Source organism: Arvicola amphibius, chromosome 10 (assembly GCF_903992535.2).
Source record: "Arvicola amphibius chromosome 10, mArvAmp1.2, whole genome shotgun sequence".
Lineage (NCBI taxonomy): Eukaryota > Metazoa > Chordata > Mammalia > Rodentia > Cricetidae > Arvicola > Arvicola amphibius.
In genome coordinates this window covers 29,943,739-29,967,677 of record NC_052056.1, presented here as the reverse complement: position 1 = coordinate 29,967,677, position 23,939 = coordinate 29,943,739, and positions in this window count along the sequence as shown.

The window sequence follows — 23,939 nt, the reverse complement described above, 5'->3', positions numbered from 1 at the left end:
CTGGTAATAGCTTTCTATTGATGGACACTTGCTCCCTTTTTTTAGTATTGTGAATAATTCTGCTATGTGCATGAGAATACAAACGTTTCTTGAAGTTTCAATTTAATACTGGGGAGTAGATACCTGAATTCACAATTTCTAGTTTATACAGGAATAGTATTTTTACAGGATCAAGCAAAAAGAAAAACCTAACTTCCACATTTAATAATTTGTCAAATTTGAGTATACATAAACAATTACTCCAACTCCAAATTTATTAGCAAATTCTTACAACCATGAAAAATTAGTTTTTCCACTAGAGTATAGTGTTTATGTGTATTGCTGTTGTCCTTAAGCATGTAGACTCCTTTAATTCCCAGGTATACTTAGATTGTTATCTTTATCCCTCATACCCTTAAGATATATTTATATGTGTGTGTGCACACTGCACTGTGTTTGTAATACAGTTAAATCATTATTTTTTAATTTGTAAATTAAAATATGATACCATTTCCCACATTTCTTTCCCCCTTTTAGTTCCCTTGCTCCCTCTTCATTGCATGCCCTCTTTTTTCTTTGTGATTGTTGCATATTTGTTACCACATAAATGTATAAATGTAAGCTTATGAGTCCACTCAGTGTCTCTCTCATGTTTATGATTTCAAGGCTGACCATTTGGTCTATGGATGGGACCATGTATTTCCTTTCTATATTAGCAGATCTGCTGCTGTTGTAACTTGCTTAGACAATCATACAGTTGAGTTATCATGTGAAGTTCCCTGTCATTTCTAGGAGACACACTGACCGAGAAGATCCCCTGCTTCCTTGGCTCTACTAATCTTTATGCCCACTTTTCTGAGATGTTCCCAGAGCCTTTGGTGCAGGTGTTTTGTCGGAGTATTTATTGGAGCTGTGTGAGCCATGGTAAGTTGTTCTCTACAGAAAAAACGGCATATTAATCCCCCGTAGCTTTTTGTATAGACTCAGACAGTTGCAAAGATAGGTTTCTTTGATGAGGAGTGAGAGCTTCAAATATCTGTGAGTTTGAGGATAAGTACAACCCTTAGGTAAAAGAGGTCGTGGATCTTAGAGGAAAACCTACTAACAGCAATTATGCCATTGTTCTGATTTCTATCCTGAGAGTTCCAAATATTTTACTTAAATTTAAACTTGTGTACTTTCTGATTCCTTTTAGTGCACTTGGTGATATCTATTCAACTTTAAAATATTATATAAAGCAGTTTCAACACCACAGATATTCTCTCTAGTATTTCAGCTATTTCTTCCCATCCCCGCCCTTGAACTCCTGGGAAACACTGACCTGTGTCAGCTGTACAGCGTTTTCTTGTCTGGGTTTCTTGTGACTGGTGTCTGTTCCCATGTGGCTGTTTTTTTTTTTTTTTTTTTGTTTAAGAAAATCTTTCATTTAGCAAACTGAATTTGCATATCTTATATCATGTATGGTTTAGTAATTAACTAATTTAATGGATAAATAATATTCCTGTGTTTATAATACAGTAGGTTGTTTACTTTGTTATCTATTAGAGATCACTTTTGTTGCTTCTTAACTCAAATAAAATGGCTGAATTTTCTATAGACATTTTCACATATATCTAAGTAGGCATACGTTCTAAAATCACTTGGATATATATATATATATATATATATATATATAAATAATATAGTTAAATCACATGATAATATTATGTTACACTTTGCAAGAATTTACCTGGCTTCCAAAATGGGCATACTAATGTATATTCTCAACAGCAATGACTTAGAATTTTTATAGGTTTAATTTTTAACCAGTAATTTGGCAAACTTAAGAGAAAACTGGAAAATGAAAAAAAAAATGTTGCATTTAAATCACATGTTTAACATTATCAGTAGTTCCTGTGTGTGATATAATATCTTGTTATGCTGTGCAACACAGAGGACAATCTTCCAGAGAATACTCTTCCAATCTACATCACGACTTCTAAACTGTGTAATCTCAGTTTAGGGATGATATATGGGATTTAAATTTTTACCTGTGCAAAAGTAACAAAATAGCTTGCACTTTAAAATATCAAAATGCAAAAATTATTGTTCTCGCAGGTAATCATGACAGTTTATTCTCACTAAAAGCATGGGCACGTGCCTCTGTTTATGGCTACCTTTCTAGTTATGTTCCTCAATACATTGTTTTCTAATAAATTTGTGCCAATTTTGTATTTGAAAAGGAGTTTTTCTTTGTAAATGATTATTACTGTAATGATGAGTCTTGGTTATCAACTTGAGGGCATCTGTAACTGACTGAGAGATTCACCTCTGGGTGTGTCTATGAGGACTTTCCATGCAGAATTACCTCTGAGACCTTCCCCAAGAGTGAGCAGCGTTTTATATGATGAGGATCTAGGGAGAAGCCATGCTACTTGCTTGTGGGCTTTGACTCTTGTTTGTGAGTCAGTCTACCATATTACTGCCGACACTGCCACTCTAGTGACACCACAACCCAGGTTCTTTAGATTCCGAATGGAACTGAAAATAATTGGATCGTCAGGAGTCCTCTGGGCCTTCAGTTCCAGACTGTGGCTGCTGTGGCCTCTGGGCTCATGGACCATGTAGCTACTGGATTCTCAGCCTTTGCTGCATGCTCAGAGACGTTATAAGGCTCCTTGGCATGTGTCGTGTATGCTGATCTCATCAATCCCCTTTTATATTATTAGATATTCATTCTCTTAATTCTGGTTATCTAGAAAAATCTAATAAAATGAATAAGGATATTAATCAATAGGCACTGGAAGAGATTAGACTAGACATACTTTGAATTTACCATTAAAACCTACTCAGCTGGCCAAACTCTCTTTAGTCAGTTCAGTAAAGGAAAATACCTCATCATCATTTCTGTCTGGGAATATTTGGGGTATTTTCAAATTATCCCTTGCTTGTATCTTTTGTGATAATTCACAGTCATGTTTACTAGAGTATAATCCACAACAGCTTCAAATTCATCATTGAGTCTCATTTGTCTTTACTCCAAACTGTGCTTTCACCTCATCAGACCTTAATGGGCTTCAGGTGTGTGTTTTCCCTCAATCTCCTCAGGACCATCTTGGCTGGTTACTTTTTTTGGTGAGCAGGGGACTTGGACACAAAGTGATAACTCACATTATATTTTAACTTGATACCACACTCTACCCTATCATTTCTTCATAAGTAGTCTTCTTATTTAGTGTAAAAGATTGGAAAATATAATTATGACTGCACGGAACTAATTGTGTATGTTTGGGGGGTGCATCTATGTGCTTGCACATGTGCCAACACTCTCAGTGGGATCTTGTAGAAAAACTTCTATTCTGAGGGTCAGGCCTCTATTATTTTAGAAAGTACATTTGCTTTTTTTCTGTATATTCCTTCCTGGCAAAGTTGTGTCTAAAATTAAGAATTTCTGTTACCGATCTTTAGCTTGCTATCTCAAACTTATGAGTAATTAAGTATGCAAAATTCCATGTTATATTTTGTTCAAAGAAATTTACTGAGAGCCTAAGATCCCAGAAAAAATAGTTGGCACATTTAATTGCACTTATATTCATTCAGTCCTATTACCAATATCGTTATCACTAGACCTTCATCATCATTCTATAAATATTTATTAATTATAAGTATTGCAGGAGTTATTGTATATATATGAGTGTGTGTTACAATGGTTGTGTCTTTCTACAATTTATGTAGTCAGAATAAAAAGAGTAGATTGTAGTTTCTAAATATGTTTAATATTGTACTTAAATATTTTGTTCTTGTTACAAGACATTAAAATTATTATGTACTTAATCTTTTCTGTCATCCAATCTCATAATCAAAATGACATGTGCTCATTTAACCAGCTGCTTGAAAAGTAACTCTTACTGAACCAAACATTAGCACAGATGTGTCAACCTCAGGGAGGGTATATTCACAGATTGGATATTTGTGTATTATAAAGGCTGTACCTGTGACAGGGAATGTACTTGCTTGCACACACACCCACACATGTGAACATATACTGTGCCAGTACTTAGTCATAGGAAGCAGGACCGCTGGAATTCAAAGTCCAATGGATCAAACTACTCCAGGAGAAAATGCAGGTGATGTAAAAACAGTGAGGAGAAAATTAAAGACTAACAGCTAAGGAAAATATGGAATTGACAGAATAAGCTAATGTATAAAACTTATAGGGTACATTTGAGATTGATTAGATATTAGGACATTATAAACAGGAAGAAAATTTCGAGGAAAAGAGAGTTCTTAAACATGATTAAGATACAAGACTGGAAAACTGAAAGAAAAGTCCACAGCAGAATGTTAATGGTGACCTACAAGTAGTCTTCTAGAGCTGGAATTGATTTCTGTGCTTCAAGGGTAATTATAACGTAGCTACTCTCTTTTTTCAAGTTCTCTACCCTTTTTTCATCTTTATTTCTTTGATACTTTGAGACTAATCAATTATGTTTAACTTGCATTCTGAAACAAAATCTTGGCTGAGTTAAAAAAAAAAAAGCTAGAAACACATACTTACATTTAGAGTGTTATTTTACACCTATGGTGTGACCTTCAACACATGAAGGTCTTTCGTGGGTTTTTTTTTTTTTTTTTTGCATGTCTGATACTCTGTGGTCAGCAAAGTACAATTTTGTAGATACCTATACTTTATGAAGATTCTGAGCACAGAATGAGAAGGTAGTTCACTGGAGTCTTTCTGAAACGACTAAGGAATTTTTGTATTCCCACTCTTCATGGGCCATTTTTTTTCATTAAACATCTTTATCAATCATTTGTAATTTTTTCAATGAATGCATTTATAGAAAAATGTCCTGAGTTTGAGAAAGTACATCAACCTAGGGAGAGTAGTTATTTTATCTTCACCCAGAGGAAACAAAATTCTAAACTAACCTAAAACCATTCCATCTCCAGCTAGAGCATCTCCTGGAAGCCGTTCGGGAACATGAATGAAGTGATTATTTCACTCCCTCTGCATATTTGATGCAATGTCCTGAATGTCTTTTAGCTTAATGAATGTTTCACATTGTAAGATAAATGCACAGACAGTGTCTGACACAAAATCAGCATCTATTATCCTTTAAATATTTCCAGAGAGGTGTAGCAATGATCTCATCTTTGAAAAACTGAAAATGTCACGTGATTACTTTCCATCTCCTTTTGCATCTATAAAATGAGAATGCATTCAGAAATTTTAAGTCATAGACATTCTGCAGATTTAGTGCTAAGATAATATAGAAAGTAGGTCACTGATGAAATAGATTCAGTTGAGAATAAGTTCCCAGAGTCACTTGTGGCTATGGAGCATACATGAGAGCTTCTGGGTCAAAGTTGCCATGTTCATAGGAGCATGCTGTAGTGTTCACAAAAGACATATATTCCAAAACCCAGTATTAAAATCCAGCTTCTTTTTCTGTGACATAATTTTGCCGGATATTCTACCCTATATCCTAACTGACATCGTTTGATCTACTCATGCTGAAAACCCACTCTCTGTTATGTCAGTCCAGAAAGGCTCTATCATCTACATTTATGAACTGTTACATATGTAATTGTAACATACATGAAAATGCCGAAGTAGCTCTCCCAAATTTTTTCAAACTTAATTCTGAAAGCATGCTATTCGTGCTTTGAGAATCCAAACATAATGAGTCTGTGTGCACACAGTCTGTTTACTCTTTAGATTTGTTAGGAGTATAAACTGCCATTTGGGGACTGAGCTCAAAGCGGCCAATTCCTACCATGTGTGCAATCTTTTCTGGCTTGTTCCATGAAACCCAAGCTCCACAGAACACTTTATGATGGATTTCTTCCCAACCTGTCAGCAACGATATAGGTGATATTTTAAAAACCTTTTACTCAATATTTGTGCAACTTATCATCTGTGTTTCTGAATGTCCAGGGCCATTTTGAAACATAGACTCTTACCTATGTATTCACTTTCAAATATCTGCCCCTAAAATCTTTTCTGAGGGACTGTTGTGACAATATAGCATCTTAATCTCCAAAGTAAAAACTTCATAATAGATTAGGTATCTCACTCAAAATGTATACCAGGTTCTTCTTATTTCAAATCCAGGATTTCCTGAAATTGGAATAACAGAGAGTTATAAACTACCATATGGATCTGGGAAATAAACTTGGGTCCTTTGGAAGACCAGGAAGTTCTTTTAACCCCTGAGCCATCTCTCCAGTCACTATTATTTGTATTTTTGAAAGTGACTCTTTCTATGGATTAATCAACCATGTGTTTATTAGAAGAAGTATAAAAAGCTTCCCCTTTGTCCTTATGTTCTAAAGTTTTAAGTGTATATGTGCCACATAATGACTACTGAATTTGTCTTTTCTTAGTATTTATCTTTAGCAAATATTCTTAATTCTAACCTGAACTTTCATATATAAAAGTCCTTTATACATAACAAGACAACAAAATAGTTCATCATCAATATTTCAAATATTTCATGTGTTCACAACTTAGTATGAACATTATTCTTTTTCCAAAAAAATAAGTTAGGCAAAAATCTTATTTCTTCAAGGCTTTCAATTTAGTGAAAAACATTAAACTGAAAATAGTTTCAGAATTTTAACTAGTACGGAAAGAAAAGAGGTAAGAGAAGCAGCCACTGGCATCTCTCAATTTTATTAAAGCTCAGATGAGGAGTCTTTAAACATGTTACCCTAAGACCAGCTAGTACACCAGAGTACTATCACGTGCATTCAGATGTCAGATATACAAATTGGATTGTGCTTAAGCCACTTCTAGCATCCTGCCTGCAATGAATTCACTATAAAACTTGTAAAACTTTGCTGTTGTTATTAGTTTGTTTAAGATAGCAATGTGTCTCTTAAGAATGAACTATTGAGGCCTTTGGCCTTGGTACACCATCAAAACTGGCGGCTCTTATAGTTCATTCTTAAGAAATACTTTGTTATCCTAAATATACCAATTGAAATAGCAAAGCTTTACAAATATTCTAGCTAACTCCTTGAAGACACTTGCTAGCCATGCTGTTTGGACAAAGGGGTACACTGCATGGTACACTGCAGCTCCCAATGCCACTAACATGAATGAAAAGGTGATGGACATGTGGGAAAGATGGAGGAGTCAAATGTTTTTCTTTCCTTTTCTGTTTTTTTAAACACTCTCATTGCTTATTTATTGTAGTTTTATCTTTTTAGCTTTTTGTGGGGGAGAGACACTGCAAGAGTTAGGGGTAGACCGGGAGGGCCGGGGAAATGAGTGTGTTTGGGGTACATGATGCAAAATTCCCAAAGAATCAATGAAAAAAGAACAAGCTATTGAGGCAATAATGTTGACATTAGTGGGAACCTAAAAATTAACTCTGCAATCACCCACCATATCTCAAGGATAGTGCCTGTGCCCCAAGTCACTGAGAGAAATTAACAAGGAAGACTTGAAAGACCTTGAAAAGGTAAATAATTTTGTTAGGAAATAACACACAGTCCAACTCAAGATAACCATCCAGTTGAAAATAAATATTTTTCAATGTTAAAAATAGCATCTTCTTAATAGGCAGAGAAGCTAGAAGATCCCAAGGGATAATTAGACAGAATCACACTGTGGAAGCAGGGTGGCACATCAAGAAGACAATTTCTAAAATATATTTAAGCAGGAGGCTCTCCACTTTTGCCCTGTAATTATTTCTCACACAATATGATCCATCCCAGGGCAGAATTTTGAATATAAACATAACTTTCTTTTTTTTTTCTGTGGGAACCTCTAATGAAGGAGCAGTGCTTAGCACTATCAAGCACAAGGACATGCATAAATCATCACCACAAAATGCAAAAACAGAAGGAACTGCTCTATTATTCAGGAGTTACAGTGCTCTGTACATTACTATCTCCAAAACTAATGTAATCAACTAGGCTTTTATTCTAGTTAAAAGTTTCTAACTCATGCAAGCAATATGAATAAATGTATTATTTCCAAATTTCCTTGAGATATTTTTTAATTAGCTGTATAATGTGGGACAATACACTCATACCATTTCTATTAAACAAAGCCCGTATTTACACTCAAGCTAAAATTTTCAAGAAATGTATGCACTGAATACTTTTATAATTTCATCTAATATTTTACATAATTTTCTAGGACTGTTTTTCTACAATTCTGCCAAAGAACAAAATCTATTCTTCTCCCCCACATACTCTTTATCTAGCATAATATTGATGAAGTCTAATGGAAAATTAATAATAGAGAAGATATCTCTTTTTTTTTAGACTCCAGCTAGAACCAAGAGGACCAGCTTAAGAAAGTAAGCATCTTATTGCCTTCTATCCTCCCACCCTCATGTTTACTAAATAAAGGATTTAAATAATTCTGCCTGTCTTTTTTGGGTGAGGAGTAAGTAGTTTGTTTGGGCAGAGTAAAGTCAGTTTTGGAGCTAATATTTTGCAACTTTTAGGCTCAGGAGTTGTCTTAGTTCCCATGTATGTGCTTGTCATGCTAACATCACGTAACAAGCCAGGAGGATCCAGAAAACACCGTAGAGGAAAATGCTAACTAGGAATCTTTCATCCCTTAGGACCAGTTCCTTGATTTTTGACTTCCAGTTCTTTTCCTTACTTTCCTTCTAGCTTATTAATTTAAAGCAACTTTGTGTCTTAACTTCATATTTTATTTAATATTTTTGTGTTCTGAGCTGGGAGCATCTATTCTCATATCTTGTTAACATAATTCAAAAATCTCCTTTGATATTATGCTGTGTGGGTTACAAGAGTTTTTTGCATATGTTAGTCTTTTCCCTTTACAAAACCCTCAATGAAGCAAAACATATCATGTATCTGTTTACTATCTCTATCTACACATGTACACTTTCACAGCCTGTAATCCATCTAGTTCCTAAACACAGACAGAACTAAATAACTTTCAAAGCTATCTTTTTGTTGTATTGCTCTGTCCAGCTCTTTCACTTAGAATGATGACTAAACTTTAAGAGTTTGTAATTGTAAACTTTGTCAGTATTGGGAGGGTCTATGGCAGAATGATTGGCACTATTTAGTCATGAACTCTTTAAGTAGCTCTGCACTGGAACATAAAGCAGTGCAAGACAAACTGAAAATTAAAGACTTTCTGACAAATCTATCCCCAAAGAAAAGATCAATTTTTTAATGCCGGCCGGTGGTGGTGCACACCTTTAATCCCAGCACTAAGGAAGCTGATGTGGGAGGATCTCTGTGAGTTTGAGGCCAGCCTAGTCTACAAGAGCAGTTCCAGGACAGGCTCCAAAGATACAGACAAACCCTGTCTTGAAAAGAAAGAAAGAAAGAAAGAAAGAAAGAAAGAAAGAAAGAAAGAAAGAAAGAAAGAAAGAAAGGAAGGAAGGAAGGAAGGAAGAAAGAAAGAAGAAAGAAGAAAGAGAAAGAAGAAAGAGAAAGAAAAGGTTATTTTGCCAACAAAAACATACAAAGCAACAAAACCAATGAACACACAACAGGTTTTGTATATAGCATGATTTGTGTCTTTAAAATGCAATATGCTACATGTGCATGTTACACATGTATGTTGTATTGTGTTCGGTGAGTGTATGCCCATGTGCACTCATGTCTCTAAAGAACTTCAATAAGGAAATATAATTTCAGCAATATGGTATATATGCGTAGATCTCATTAGTTTGAAAATCACATGCAAAAGTGCTGTCTTTACAGAACAAGAGAAGATTGGTTGAGAAATAGAAACACGGACATTCGCTGCCATTGTTTCCCTGGAACTAATCTTACTACACAGTGCATCTCTTGTAATTTGAAAGAGAAACACCTTCCTAGGCTATTATGATTGAAGATTCGGCCCCTGCTTTGAGGAAGTAAATGACTCGGGAATGCAGCAGGAGGTAATCCTTGATGTTGTACAGCCCTGCCTAGCTTCCTGTACACAGAGACAATCTTGACCCGTTACCTCACTTTACACTCCAATTGCCAAGCCTTTCCCACCATATTCCCGCAGATTGTAAGGCTGAAAGAAACTTTCTTCATCACGCCTCTTCTTGCCAGGTATTTGGTCACAGAAAGAAAGAAAATGTGACTTTATGTAGCTAAGTCTCTCTTAAATTCACCAACAATTGAGAAAAGCAAATGATCCACTGTGTTTTTTTTTTCTTTTAAACACTGCCTTGCCCATTATCTGTAGCCTCTTATTGGTTAATTCTCACATCTTCCTTTAAGCCATATTTAGTAATCCGTGTAGTAGTTATGATAAAAGATAAAAGATATAAATATTGTAACTGTAATTCTTGCTTGATAACTCTTGTTACATGCAATTTTACTATGTTAAAGTTAAAGCCTTTCTTTTTTGTTTAAACAGAAAAAGGGGAAATGATGGAGGAGTGTCTATGTGTTACTTTCATTATCAATAAAGATACTGCCTTGGCCCTTTAAGAGAACAGAAAATTAGGTAGGCGGAGTAGACAGAACAGAATGCTCGGTAGCAGGCAGTGGGGAGACGCTTCAGGCAGTCGCCATATGCAGTCGCCATGATTCTCCTCTCTGAGATGGACGCAGGTTAAGATCTCTCCTGGTAAGCCACACCTCGTGATCCACTGTGTTTGATTGAACGCCAGAGGATTGGCAACGTTGTTAAATTCATCTCCCGTGAAGAAGAAATCTCTTCCTAAGCATGGTGAGCACTGTGTGTCACTTCACCCTTCCTATCTCTGCCCATGAAGTGAGGGGCTCTTTCTACAAATTCACAGAGAACGGCTGAACGTGACAGCCTTTTCATCTTCATGAATTTCCAGACATCACAACTTGGCTTTCTAGCTCTGTTCCGTTGTTTCTGTGCTTTCATCTGCCCCGGTACCTGTCTGCAACCTCATAGGTCAAATGCTAAATTTTAAGCACAGTCAAATTGCCAAACTTTCAAACCAAGTTTTTTTTTTTACCCATCTAATCTTTACTACAGATAATATATTCCAATCTATTTTTATTCTTATTTCTTAATCTATGATAGGAGATCACCTAAGAGTTATTAATGACAGGCACATTTTCCTCTATATAGTTTTTCATTAAATAAGAGCACTTGATTGATTCATGCAATTTATCATATAATTAATATCAAGTCTATCACTATTAGGCTCATACATGTTGCAAAATTTAAAATAATTAATAAATCCACTTACAAAGAAAACTTTGGCAAAGGCTACAATGTAGAGTGCTTGGACAAACCCTGCAGAGAGTTTGCTGAGCTCCTCCAAACTTGCAGGTAGGTTCTGTTGTCAGGTATTCAAATTTCCAATATGCCCAAATTTTCTACCATGACGTTCACATACTATCTATCACTTCTTTTAGAGACTTTTATTTTCTTTGAGGAAATAAATGGTTAAAAACAATCTGCTCTTATGAGTGCCATATATTCTTTTTGTTTTTCAGGAGGAATCATGCTGCAGTGGCATTGTATCATCTCTTCAGTATCACACACCTGAGCCAAGGACACACTTATCATTGTGTTGTGGGAAGAGAAACCATACTGCCAAAGGTTTACACAGATAGTGAAGTTACTTTGACTGTAATAGCATGGTAAAAACTGCATTTGTTGGTCACCTACGGTATGTTATTGTCCGCATCATCTGCATACAATATCATGTCATGTTCTATCAAAATTCTACAAATTTTGCATATTCTTACACTCATTTTCTAGGTGGTAAAAATAGACTTAAAAGTTAAAGGGACAAACAGCCAAAAAAAAAAGGAACAAGTTGCCATTGTATATAATAAGCAAGTAGCAAGGCTTATATTGGAAAGGTACCCTGTCTATTCTTTAATTTATAATGAAGACTTTTTAAAAATTTTCAAATAGTCATGTATATTTTGTTTTTAGGCAGAAAATAATTAAATTTTATAATCTAAATATTACATAAAGTAAATGTAATCTGTCCAGATAGTTATATTTTTGCCTGTAACATATAAATAGATGTAAAAAATGAAATTACAATTTTAACAAGCACAACTGTGTATCATATTTTCTTCACAATTTCACAAAATGTTTGAAAAAACTATTAAAATATATTGATATACAATTGTCATAATAAAACACATAAAATGAACTTAAATTATATTACCATGTAACATATTCTCATGCTAATATTTCATGAATATGGTAAGATAAAAGTGACTTTATAAATATCAGGATGAAGGGGTGATAATATAATTCACAGCATAGTCATTTTGCAGATAAAGAAATTGAGGTGAATAAATGTTAAGTAAGTTGTCCAAGTTCATATGGGTAGAAAAATGGATTTGAAAATGAGCAGCTGAGCCTCAGAGTTCCTGCTATTAATCATTACTCACTATGGCCTCTCAGCTCTGAGTCTTGTCACACTTAAATAAAGCAACGGAGGATGTTGAAGAGGTCAGCATTGCCTACTAGAACTAGCTCAATGTACTGCTTGAAGCTATATTGTAGCAAAAGACAAATGCACCACAAACTTGATTACATTTTAGGTATTACTTTTCAGGTAAATATTGTACATAGAGAAATTTTAATAAATATGCAATTGTATTATTCCTGAATCTTCAATGAACTCTGGGACCATCTGCAGTGATGTAATGCTGTATACAGTTGACTATTGTAGTCATGAGTAATTACTGTACAATGTACATGCACACAATGTGGTTAAAAGAGTAATTTTACATTTCATTTTTCAATTTTATTTTGAGATTATGTTTTTGTTTTTCAAGACAGTGATCTCTGTATAACAGTCATCGCTGTCCTAGGACTTGCTTTAGAGGCCAGGCTGGCCTCGAACTCACATAGATCTCCCTCCTCTCTTTGCCACATGAGGGCAGGAATTAAAAGTGTGTGCCACCACACCCAGTAGTTTTTTTAGATTAAAATATAATTCATCATTTCTTCTTACCTCTCCTCCACACAATCCCTCCCAAGTACCCCTCCTTGATCTTTTTCAAATTCATAGCTTTTTTACCATTATTTTTCCATTACATGAATATATGATTATGTATATACACATACATTTGTAAATATAATATGCCCAGTCTGTAGAATGTCCTTTGTCTGTGCATATTTTCAGAACTGACCATTCGCTATTGGACAACCAACTAGTGCGCTCTTTCTGGAGAAGACTATTTCTCATATCTTCAACATTTCTTAGTTGCCCATAGTTATTTGTGAATGGATATTTTTTAAATTGATTTATATTTAAGTAAAATTTTCACAGGAGACTAGCATCTCCTATGTTGGAAATCTCAGCACTGCAAAACACCCTCCTGTCCTGGTATTCAGACTTTACTGACTAGAATGTCAATAAAAATGTATTTAGTAATCACAGTGTCATAGACCACAAGTGTATACATGAAACTATCTTTTTAAAAAATTTTTTGGGGGCCCGGAGAGGTGGCTCAGAGGTTAGAGCACTTGCTGCTCTGAGTTCAATTCCCAGCAACCACATGGTGGCTCACAACCATCTATAATAAAATCTGTTGTCCTCTTGTGGTGTGCAGAAATATGCCAGAATGCTGTATACATAATAAATAAATCTTTTTTAAAAAACTTTTTTCATTTTATTGAAAGTCTATTCTTTTTTCACAATACCACAATTATGCATTCTATATCATGATGATGTTTATTTACTGATTATTAACATAAGCTAGTGATTTAAGTGAGGTGATGTGTTAGCTTATCCCAACTGAGATATTTCCCTCTGGAGGAAGAAGCAAGGCTTAAAAGACTCAGGAAACTCGGGTTTACAAGGTTGGCCAGTACCAGCTTTATTTCTCTACACACTGTGTGCCAACTGTGATCTCTTTAATAATTAGAACACATCACAAAATTTTGGAAGGCAACCAAGAAAAATGATAATACCCTGTAATATTTATAGATCTATGGGACCCCACTCACCAACAACTCTAAAATACATAATGCATTCCTGGCACTGAACTCTTTACTTGCTGGTCTATGGTGTCTGGGAAAGGCATTGCTAGCCCCCATTTGCAAAGTAACTTTATTTAAACTCCTGTTACATGTGCTTATTATGTATTTTCAGAAGTATCTATAGTAGCATGTTTCTTTAGAGCTTTTCAAAAGTCTTCACTATTCTATCTCCCCATACTTCCCATATTATCTTGCTCTCCCAGCCCACACTCCATTTAAGACTTTTTGTCTATTAGTTAGCAATGCTCATTCACTACACCTGTGTTTTAAGCCACCCACTCCCCAATGGATATATAAACAGAGAGAAATATGTGTGTGTATGTATACATATGTGTGTGTGTACATTTGTGTGTATAACAATAATAATTAAAGAAAAGAGTACATTAATGTGAGAGAAATTGGAAGGCACAGGAGAAGGGGAAGAGATTTCAAATTATATAAATACAGTATTGCTTTATAAAATCTTTTAAAAAGGGAAAGGCAAAGCAAAAAATAGGGAAACAAAGTTTCCTTCTTTTTTGAAATTCTTACCAAGCAACTGAATTGTAAACTAAAGACTGGCTACTTGAGAGAAACTTATAAAAGAAGGAATTCTCCGCTGTACAAATATCAACAGATTTGACCTCGATACGTCTATTACCCCCTGAATATATTTCTTCCCTACTTCTGAATACCAGCAGAACATATTCAAACACAGGCCTTTATAAAGAACTCCATGCTTATTTATCTCTCTGGATAGGGGGAATAAAATGGTACACTTTTCCTATGTAAGGCACTCTACTTTTGCAAAATGCAGTGTTTAGGCTGACAAGCTGCATTAAACAGGAGATCTTGTTTTCAAATGATCTGGCAGAAGAAATAGCTATGATGGGCTTTAGCCTTGAGTATTGTTGTGAAAGTTTTATGATAATGTGAGTCCTACCAAGTTTACAAATATGACAGCTAATCAACATGGAAACCAAAGGTGCCAGCAAAGACAGTTCTGATCAGGATCAGCTCCTATGTGCAGTGACCTGCTAGCATTGTATTTTGAAGCTTCTCTCATTATCATTTCATCTTTTATTTAATATTTCAACTGTATAGTTTCTACCATGCCCTTTTTATTATAAATATTAGCAAAAATTTATGCAACGTCACATGTTAAAAACAATCTCTGTCACAACAACAACAACTGAGAAATTATTATGCTTTCCCCGAAATCTGGACAAGTAAGGCATTTCAAGTGTAAATATAACAAGAAAAACAAGCTAGACAAGATTTGCCTTATCTATTATATATAATACCTTTTATAATCAAAAGTTTAAATCAAATAGGAATTGGCAAAATTCTCAAACATAGAGCTTTACACAAAAGAAATACATTTAGCCTATACTCTTCTCACTGTTTTAGTTAGAAAAATTACTTTTCGTTTTACATACCAACCCCAGTTCCCCAACCCTACCCTTAAGCCAACCCTACCCTTAAGCTTCTTTAATAACAGCTGAGCGAGGAATTGATCTACGAGTGTAGCCATACATCGTTAGGAGCCATTTTACTGATATGCCTATTTGTTTGGCTGTTTTGATTTTTTATTTTGTTTGAGAGAGAAGAAAAGAGAAAGAACATGAAGTTGGAGCAGTAGGGAGGATATAGGAGCAGCAGGGGGGAACTAATAAGAGAAAAGTATTGTATGGAAAATTTAAATAACAATGAAAAATATTTTTTTAAGAACAGCCCTATATTAATCAATAGAAGAAAACTGAAATAACTCAACACCAGTAAGTGCATCTGACAGCATTAGAGATTCAGATGTAGTTCAAACTCTACATAAGAGATGCAAAGATACAATCAGAGATAAGAAGGAGAGGTCCAGAAAAAAAAATAATGGCAGTAATTTATGTCTATATAGCTATCCAAATATGTTAGGAACAAAGAGGAAATCATGTACTTATATATATTGATATTTGCCTTTGTCACAGTTTAATCTGGCAAACAGGAAATATTTCTAAATTAAAATATCCAGATTGAAAGCTTAGGAAAATATTATTGACAGTATTCAATCTATCTAAGGAAAATGATAATTTAACACATTATTCTATATATTCAATATGCTAACATTTTTAATAAAAACCATATTAAAATTATAAATATAAGCGATGCCTATTACATATTACTGACAATGAAAACCTATTTTCAGTGACGTATTCATGTTTTGATCCCGTAGCTAATTTTGTCAGTGTCTACATCATAATGTGTTGAATGCTTTTAATGTTTCTTTTCTATATTTTCTATACTCGATTGCTATGTATATTGTCCTAATTTGAAAAGAAAGGTGTTTTAGAGTTTTTGGCAGTGGTACTATATCAATCAATCCCGATGTTTCGGTCTCTGTCTATGTGACTCTGTTCTTTCTTTGCTCACATTGCTTCAGAAAACAAGTCTTTAGTTCTGGAAGGTCTTTTTCAATGTGAATTCATGACAACTATACCAATTATGTAAGTTGGCAAACTTTTTAAATTTGTAACTTATTTTTCAAAAAGTTTATTGAAAATTAACTAAATTAGATCAGGATTTTAATACAATTGGCCAACTTACAAAGCATAGAGACTAATTAAAATTTTTGGATTCTAACTTATTTAATATAATTAAAAAGTTTTGTACACTCTACCACATAGTTCAGGGATGATCTGCATATTGTTCATTTAAATAAAATTTTACAGCAATTCATTTCTTGAGGCAAACGAAGAAGTCATCAAACAATTCCATCACATAATTTTCATGCATACGCATACAAAACAAAAATAATGACTTATTATTTGCTTTCTTAAACAAATTATCATATTTCAAATTCATGAATAAATCTTATTATTTGCTCTATTGAATTTAAGATAAGCCCTATATAATAATTCTATTAAGTTGCCTCTTGGATATTTGGAGAAACTGATTTCAGATTCATACACAGTCAACTATGAGTAAATCACTGTAGACAAGTCCCCATCCATGATGTCAGCTAGCAGATCAACATGTTGGAGGAAGCTCAACTGAAATAAAGATGTTTTTCCAGAATTATAAAATTATAAAATTGCCCAGCTGTCCTACAGACTTAAGAGACAGGGAGAATCATTTTTTCTTTATTTTTGCTTTTAGTTACGAGTAGATTGTTGCTTCAAACTGCCCAACTGATGCAGCTTCAATTCATAAAGCTTATTCTTCTAAACTCTAAACTGAAACTACTATAATGATGTTTCTTCTCAATTTTAATTTAATATACTAAAATATATCATATAACTTTTAGACATAGTTTTTAGAGTTTTTCTTAAATAAATTGTTTCAATATCTTAATGCAAGAGTAGTATGAGAAACCATTTCAGATGTAATAATACAGCCATTGTACAGCATTTGATGACTTATAAGGCCAGGAAAAGGAAAAATATTTGCATTATGAGGACTACAATAATATATAGGCAATTCTTCCATACTAAGAAATAAATCAAAGAAAATCAAAGCACAGAATTAGCCTCTGATCGCAGCATCTTCCAAATGGTGTGAGGTAGGATTTAATACGAAGGAGAAAAAACAAAAACCTCTCTCCTTCAGCTCATTCCCTCCCTGCCTCGCTGATTGCTCCTATGTGTCCTCTCTTAGGACATGCCTTTGTAGGCATCCTACATCCAACATCTTCCAGATGTTCCCTCAACTTGAATATGTCTTCGGATAATGTCTTTATTTTACAAAATTATTTTGACATTGGAAACATAGATTGATAGATAAACAATGAAATTATTTGGAGACTAAATTTTGATATTAATATACATATTTTTATTATGTATTATATATTATAAATAGTTATATCTGTAAAATTTCATTTGTTGATACTTTAAAATATCATTTAAGAGTTTGGTAATAGCCTAATTACATAACTATAAAGTTTTTCAATCTCTTAATGTGAAGTCTATTGATTATATTGAGTGAAAACAAGTGGACTTAATTTCATTATTAAATTGATCTTGAATTTTAAACAAATAAATTAGAAAGTCTCTGGATGAATGGTGATTTCCTCTTTTGTGAGTTTTCCTCCTGGAAAATTCTGCGTTGAAGCAATAAGCTGGAGGAAGGCTATGAGGGGCTGGTAGCTATGGGTGGCAGTGAGGCCTGTGTTTTACTATGCTGGTGGATGGTCCATATATTTCTGCTTACAATTACCTAACACAGCATGTAAGCCTCATAGTTTATCATGTGTCTGGTGTGGTGAATCCTGTAGAAATTTATCTGGGTCAAAATGCTTAGTAAAAACTTATTAAAATGCAAATATAATACTTGAGAAAGGTAATGCATTAAGTCACAGTACATATTAATAATTTAACATGTATTATGCTATTCTTAAAATCTCATAATTGATCTGTTGACATAACTCTTTGAAGATATATTCGCTTGAATTTTTAATAAGAGACTTTTCAAACTCAAGACGATTCTGTTCAACTGTTGATCTGTTCTCTGCATAAGTTTTTTTAATGTTTCTAATATTTGCAACTGACATTAAAACATCTAATTTTCCAGGGAAATAAACAGGGCTGTCCTTTCATTCTGATCATTTTCTGGATTGTACATTCAAGACAATAGTGACTTACCTGGATTGTTATATTTTTAAAATTACTCTCCTAATGAAATCCCCCCCCAGTGCCATATACAACCTTAACTGTTCCCTCCACTTCTTTTTCCTTCTCTGAATCATCACTTCCATTCCTTTCTTGTTTCTCATATTTACATCACACTGACCTTTCTTTCTCTGCCTCACAGTCTTCATTTTCAACAAGAGCTTCAGTCCTGCTACCCTGCCAGACAGGCTGTCTTTCCAAGTGTCCCCTGATTATCTTGCCATTCATGCTTTTGCACAAAGACTGGTCTAGATGACTCCCTGATCAGCCAGCTAATGGAGCTTCCTCAACGAAACCTGACTCCCTCTGAGTTTCTTTCAGGGTAGTTAACTGTATAAATCATTTGCATATTTTACTTGTTTGTATATAATATGTCTTATTCCTTCTATAAAAATATAAGCAATAGAGCATCAATTTTGTTTATCTGTATCCCAAGCTTTATTCCAATCTGTATATGTGAAATTTGACCCTATAAATTGCTAAAGGAGTCATATTAAGAAACATTACTATGTCTAAAACTATCATGAAGCATATGAAAACGTTTGTAACAAAATATGTATAAAACTCAATTGGAAAACCTAATTCCAGTCCAGTGTAGAAACATGAGCATCTTAGCATATTAGCAAAACATAATTCTACATTGCCAGAATTTTTTCTTAAATTGGATTTTTAAATTGTAGAACATCCTCAGAATTTTGAATAGAAACAAGGAAATATTATAAATAAAACCCACATGAGAAATTTCAGCTGACATGTTTAAATTTTCAGTAAACCATGTTTATAAATGGAACTCTGAATAATGTTAAAAGACATATTTTTAAATCATCCTCTATTTCTCTATATAAATTAGTAAAATGTAGTTTTTAAAATACTAGTTCCATACCCATTTATACTTTTTACTGTTTTGTTTATTCTTCACTCATATAATACATTCCAACTTCTGTTTCTCCTCCCTTCACTCCTTCCAGCACACAGTACACACCCCATCTTCTTTCTTTCTCCCGATTCTTGTTCCTTCCTTTTCTTTAGAAAAGAGCAGGCCTCCTAAGGATATCAACTGAACATGGCATTAAAAAGTTACAGTGAGACTAGGCAGAAACCCCCATATCAAGGCTGGGTAAGGAAGCACAGTAGGAAAAAAAGAGACCCAAGAACAGGTGAAAGAGTTAGGCATCCCAGTTTCCATTGTTAGGAGTCCCACAGGAACACCAAGCTGACAACCATAGCATGTACACAGATGTTCCAGCACAGACGCATGCTGGCTCCATGATTGTCTAGTCAGTCTCTGTGAGCCCCAATGAGTCCTGTCTAGTTGATCTATGGACTGTGTGTTAGTCCTGTCCTATCATTGATCCTCTGGCTCCTACAGTTCTTTCTCCTCCACTTTTGAGGGGTTTTCTAAGCTGCCAAGTGAGGGACCAGAGGGAGATCTCTAATTTGGACTCTCTCACACAATGACACAATTTTTAACTACACTGGGTTCTCTTCCAGAGGACCTAAGCTCAATATCCAGCAACCCACATGGCAGCTCACTCAATATATTCTTAAAAAAATAAATAAAAGGCATTACATAAATTCTACAAGTAGAAGAGAATAGATTTTTTTTTTACAGCTGGAAGAAAACTGAATTAAATATAATATACTCTTAATCCTTAAGATAGTTAGTCTATGTTTAATACAAGTAGGGAAATAATAGAATACAAGAAGTTAGAATAATAAGTAGAATACAAGAGAATTATTTTCAAAGACAGCTATGGAGAAACTTAGCACTTAAGAAACAAGATGGGAAGATGCTCTCAATGTTTGCAAAGCTGTGAAAAGATATAAGAGGTCATAGAATCTTCACTGGAGACTGGATTCTAAATGTTGAATCCTAAATGCTGACTAACAACGCCAAAAACTGAGTGTTTCTATCTCTCAGGAGGAGGTTCATGTATTTGGCAATAGTAAGAAAGGGAAAATAAGACTGGGATTATGGGATCTCTTGATGGAAAGACAGTCCTGAATGCTGCCATGATCCACAGTGCTACAGAATCCAAGCAGGTCCTTCAATAAGCTAGGTCAGCACTCTAAACTCTAAGGTACACAACAAATGTAAAAGAATCCATTTGTTGAAGATGCTTTCTTTCTTCCATTGTGTACTTTTGGCTCCTTTATCAAAAATCAGGTGTTCATAGGTTTGTGGGTTAAGATCCAGGTCTTCAATTCCATTGGTTGACTTCTCTGTTTTTATGCCAATACCAAGCTGTTTTCAATACTGTAGCTCTGTAATAGAGTTTGAAGTCAGGGATGGTAATGCCTCCAGAAGTTCCTTTATTGTATAAGATTGTTTTGGCTATCCTGGGTTTTCTGTTTTTCCATATAAAGTTGATTATTGTCCTCTCAAGATCTGTGAAGAATTTCGTTGGGACCTTGATGGGGATTGCATTGAATCTATGGATTGCTTTTGGTAGAGTTGCCATTTTTATTATGTTGATCCTCTCAATCCACGAGCAAGGGAGATCCTTCCATTTTCTGGTATCCTCTTCAATTTCTTTCTTCAAAGACATAAAGTTCTTGTCAAATAAATCCGTCACTTCTTTAAAAGACATCGAGCCTATAATTCGTGATCCTTGAGAAGATAATAAGAAGGTGAACCCAAAGAAAAACATATAGTTATCCTCCTGGATATTGGAAGTAGACAAGATTGCTGGGCAAAAATTGGAAACTTGGGAGCAGGGTGGGATGGGGATAAGAGGAGATGGGGAGAGAAAAGCGTGAAGGGGAGGATGGGGAGAGCTTGGGGGAATGGGATGCTTGGGATATAGGAAGGGTAGATATGGGAGCAAGGAAGCATATATCCTAATTAAGGGAGCCATCTTAGGGTTGTTAAGAGGGGTTCCCAGGTATCCAGGGAGATGCCCTCAGCTAGTTCCGTGGGCAGCTGAGGAGAGGGAGCCAGAAAAGGCCAGATCCTATAGCCATACTGATGAATATCTTGCATATCACCATAGAACCTTCACCTGGCGATGGATGGAGATAGAGACAGAGCCCCAGATTGGAGCACCGGACTGAGCTCCCAAGGTCCTGATGAGGAGCAGAAAGAGGGAGAACATGAGCAAGGAAGACTGGACTGCGAGGGCTGCTCCCATACACTGAGATGGTGGGGCTAATCTATTCAGAGCTTACCAAAGCCAGCTGGACTGGGACTGAAAAAGCATGGGATAAAACCGAACTCCCTGAACATGGCAGACAATGAGGGTTTCTGAGAAGCCAAGGACAATGACACTGGATTTGGATCCTACTATGAATACTGGCTTGGGGGGGGCGGCTAGCCTGTTTGGATGCTCACCTTCCTGGACCTGGATGGAGCAGGGAGGAACTTGGACTTCCCACAGGGCAGGGAACCCTTACTGCTCTTTGGACAGGAGAGGGAGGGGGAATGGAGGGCGGAGGAGGCTAAAATTTTTAATAAAAATTTAAAAAAAAGAATCCATTTTCCTTAGTAACATCAAGGCTAAGAGTAGTTCCAAGGCTTATAGTAGAGATGTTCCTACTTTGCTTCAACCTGCTCCCTGCTGTTTCTTCCAGTGTTTTTCAAAAGTGTATTTATTGGTGACGTTTGTTCTGTTTTTATAAAGTGCCTCAGGAAATTGTTACATTGCAACATGGTTTTGGGGTAATCTCAATTCATGCTCCTGGGCTGCAGTCATTTCAAATATATGTCCAAAATAGCTCTTATTCGCTTGTGGTGAGGGAATTAGCCATGAACTGAAAAGGCAGGCAGAAACTGGGGTAGATGAACTGTCTTATTTACATGTTTTCTTTGTCCATGCATCATCTACTATACCCTCAGAAAACATTTGAATTGTTCATGTGAAACACAAAACGAGCTTCAGAATGGAGAACTTGGAGTCTGTATTGACTGTGGAAACATTGATTTTGTTTACATTTTCATTTTAAGATATACAATTCTTTGCATTTTTATGTAGAAAATAATGAGTCTTTAGGCATTGGGGTTGTTAAGAATCAATTTTAAAAATTGCTAATAGTCTGCATTAGGGTGGTGTTAATATAGCGAATAAGACAGATTTAAGAAGTACGTTTAAGATAAAACATTAGCAGAGTCACAAGTGGGAAGAAAATAATTTTCAGTAGCATATAACGAGCAAGGAGAGTTTATTAACCTTTACCTTTTATCAACCACGTAATAGTTTGAAAGGCAAAAGGTTCTATAAAATTTTATGGTTTGTCATGTTCAGGTGCATCCAAAGTACTTCCAAAGAACAAAAGAAACCCTCTCCTCAAACCTTTTTACTGTTGCCCTTCTCTAGGGACCTTAGTCCTCTTCCTCTAAGAGGAGATAATTCGAGGACCCATGTTGATGTGATGCTAACATTTGAAGGAGAGAGAAAATCCAGTTGTCAGTGTATTCATGGTTCTATATTCCTTTCTCACCAAAGCCATCTGTGAAGACAAGTTTTCTTTTAAAAATATTTATTATTGATGTATTTTATTTTGTGGGCATCTGATCTCCTGGAACTAGAATTGCAGATGCTTTTAAGCTACCAGGTTGCTGCTGGGACTAGAACTCAGGTCCTCCACAAGGGCTGTTGGAACTGTTTTCCCAGACTAATAGAACAAACTTTCTATATACGGGTAAATTTTTAATCTGTTACATGCAATATCGTGGTGCATTCCTTTAACCCCAGCACTCGGGTGGCAGATATCCGTGAGTTCGAGGGCAATCTGGTCTACAAGTGCTAGTTTCAGGATGGGCTCCAAAACTACAGAGAAACCCTGTCTGAAAAAAAAAAATAAGCAAACAAAAAAGTAAGAGTATTTATTCAGAAAATGTTCACAATTTTAATATATAAGGTTTCACTAACTGTCCTAATGGTTACATAATTTTCTAATTATTGAATTGGTTGATTCACTTTTTTTCTTCATTAGAGTACAAAGTATCTTCATAATTGATTGATATATAAAGTATCAACCCAACGGAATGCTTTTTATATTGCATTTGTTTAGTTGTGGGTGGGTGAGTATGGGTGTGAATATGAGTACTTATTGGCCATGACAATGTATAGAGGTCAGAAGGGAATTTTCAGGGGTTTATTTTTGTCTTCCATGATGTGGGATCATGGCTCAGACTCATGTCCTCAGGCTTAGTGTCAGGCACACTTACGGGCTGGGAAATCTCACTAGTAGAGTACAATGAATATGTTTCTAGCAATAGAGTAGGAGAAATTAATGGATTGTTCACATTCAAATCATGTGCAATTATTGCATTACACTTCTTTTCTACTTTGATAACATTGTATTATTTATCTTTTTACTCACTTGAGAACACTCTGGGAAAGTATCCTCTTTAATTTAATTAACTTTCTATGGGACACAAACTTAATTTAGATAATTTCAAA